The sequence below is a fragment of the Corylus avellana genome, unplaced genomic scaffold, assembly GCF_965113065.1.
Source record: "Corylus avellana unplaced genomic scaffold, dhCorAvel1.hap1.2 HAP1_SCAFFOLD_84, whole genome shotgun sequence".
NCBI lineage: Eukaryota > Viridiplantae > Streptophyta > Magnoliopsida > Fagales > Betulaceae > Corylus > Corylus avellana.
In genome coordinates this window covers 42,621-45,206 of record NW_028290502.1, presented here as the reverse complement: position 1 = coordinate 45,206, position 2,586 = coordinate 42,621, and the positions used below count along the sequence as shown (strand labels likewise).

At 27.5% G+C, this 2,586-nt stretch overlaps 1 non-coding gene across 1 annotated transcript; it reads left to right on the top strand.

Moving 5' to 3' along the window:
- Positions 1–1,150: 1,150 nt before the first annotated feature.
- Positions 1,151–1,238, top strand: TRNAS-GCU (transfer RNA serine (anticodon GCU)). The gene has a single exon. It is a non-coding gene; the product is annotated as a tRNA-Ser (tRNA).
- Positions 1,239–2,586: the final 1,348 nt, after the last annotated feature.

The window sequence follows — 2,586 nt, the reverse complement described above, 5'->3', positions numbered from 1 at the left end:
TTGATCCAATTTAAAAACAAATTATGTTTCGTAATTTCATAATCCAATTTTTTTTTTAATTTCTAATTGAATCTTTTGGATATAAATCACGAGAATGTCCATTCTTCCTCGAATCTTTCATTGATAGGTAAAGGATTAAATCCTTTTAAGAAATAAAGTTTTTGATCGGAATAGTAATCAAACATTCCGAAGGGACCCCTTAACTATTACGGGATTAATAGAACGAATCACACTTTTACCACTAAACTATACCCGCTACAATGTGATTATTGTATATAAATGTATCCTTTGTCGAACAAAAAAATTAGCCATAATAATTAAGAAGATAGGATCAGAAAAGAATCATGAAAATTAGAGCGTTGACGTGCTTTGTTCAAGGAGCCCGATTAAATTAGGGAAAGAGGAGTCATTTAAATAACTAAATAACACCTTTTTTTGATGGGGGTGCTTTGACATTGACGGATACGGTTCGATAATGTACGCCAAAACATAAAATTCTGCAAGAATATATGGTTCCATTCTTTCTTTTTTTTATTCCAGTAAAGTAAATGGAATAAAAAAAAGAAAGATCAAATAATTAAGAAATGGCACTTTGATTCTATTCTGTATCATAGGAATCGAAATAGTCTTTATTATGATTGTTGTTGTTTCAATAACAAGTATCCTTTTTTCAAATCAAATAAATCATTTTTTCTATGATTCATTGGAACAAAAAAGGCCCAGCGAGGTACTGACCAGGCCGGGCTGTGGAATTAAAAAAAGCTCTTGGAGACGAAATCAAAGAGGTACTTTTATTATATATTAAATTATATAGTAGTAATATATAATTTATTACTTATAATATATATTATTACTATTATTACTTATAATATATATATATATATAATTATAGAATTATAATTTATATTCATTGGAATAGTGGATTGGAGATATCTCTTTCGAGCCCTTACTTTATCTCAATGGAATTACTTTTAGTTTCTATATTTTTTAATATTTTTTATATTTTATATGTCTAGATACTATATAATTATATATAATAAAAAGAATATAAAAAATAAAAATAAGAGGTATGGTATAAAAGAAAGAAAGACTCTTTTTTCAAACCTTACTTTTTGTGTAATGTAACATAGTAATTATCCTTTTTCGATTGGGGGAGATGGCTGAGTGGACTAAAGCGTCGGATTGCTAATCCGTTGTACGGGTTTTTCGTACCGAGGGTTCGAATCCCTCTCTTTCCGCTTTTGTCAATGACGTGGTATTTTTTATTTATCTTTCAATTTCGACGAGTCTTTTTTTTTTTTTATTTTTTTATTTAATAGTTAAAGATGTGGAATAAATAAAATCCTAAGAACATTTAAAAATCGAGCAAGGAAAACAAAAACTTTATTTTTTATTCTTCACGTCCAGGATTACGTCCTGGATCATTAGATAGGAATCCGAAGATAAAGAGAGAAACAAAGAATATCACTACTGTGTAAACAAATAGTTTGAGAGTAAGCATTACACAATCTCCAAGATCATTTTTTTGGAAAAAAAGAGAATAGATTCTCCATTTTTATACCACATATACCGCATTTTGACACCAAAAATGGTTTTTATAAAGCTAGAAATAGAAGAAATAGAAAGGAATTTTCATAAATTCATTTGTAATGTAATATGAGTCAAGTCTTTCATTAACAAAATTTTTTGCATACCCACAATATCTAATTGTGGGGGACTCTAATAGGTTCTTTCAATGTAAAAAAAGGGTCCGAATTAGTAAATGGGGTGATCTCCAGACTTATCGTGGCGATACAAGAATTTCAATATTTGAATTGAAGCTTTATACTATAAGACTTATCCGATCTTATCAATTGTTAGAATCTTTTTTTTATAATAAATCATGAATTTTTCTAGGACAGTATTCAAAATCTCATCGAAAACTTACAGCAGCTTGCCAAACAAAAGCTAAGAGAAAAAATAGCACAGGTATTACTGGCATAAAATCTACGATTGGATTCAAAAAAGCGTAGGCTTCGGGCAATTTGGCGAAGAAAAAACTATTTGAAGAAAGAGTAGAATTAAACCAGATACAGATCAAACTAAAGATATTAAGCATAACAAACGTTTTGTTTTTTTGTTTTGTTCTTGAAGATAATTGTATTTATTTTGATTGAGTTATTAATATGAGTTATTGTTATTAATAATATAAAATTAATAATTTAATAATATAATGTTATTTTTTTTTTTTAAGTTTAAGTTATATAAAAAAAATGAGTAAAAATTAAAAAATAAAAATAAGGTAGACCAAAAAACTTTTCTTTGATTTGAACTAACTCAACCAAAAATACTTCAATTCTCAAATTAAAAGAGAATAGAAGAAATCATACTTTCATACAATATCTTAATTGAATTATATGTAATGATCAATAAATTTCGTTTAATTCTATATCTAAATGTATCAAAATCCTAGTAACAATCTATTCTATAGATATTTAGACTATAATTGACGAACAACTAATAAGAATATTAGTGTTTATTAATGTCGAATAGAAATATAAAATGGGGCGTGGCCAAGTGGTAAGGCAACGGGTTTTGGTCCCGGTA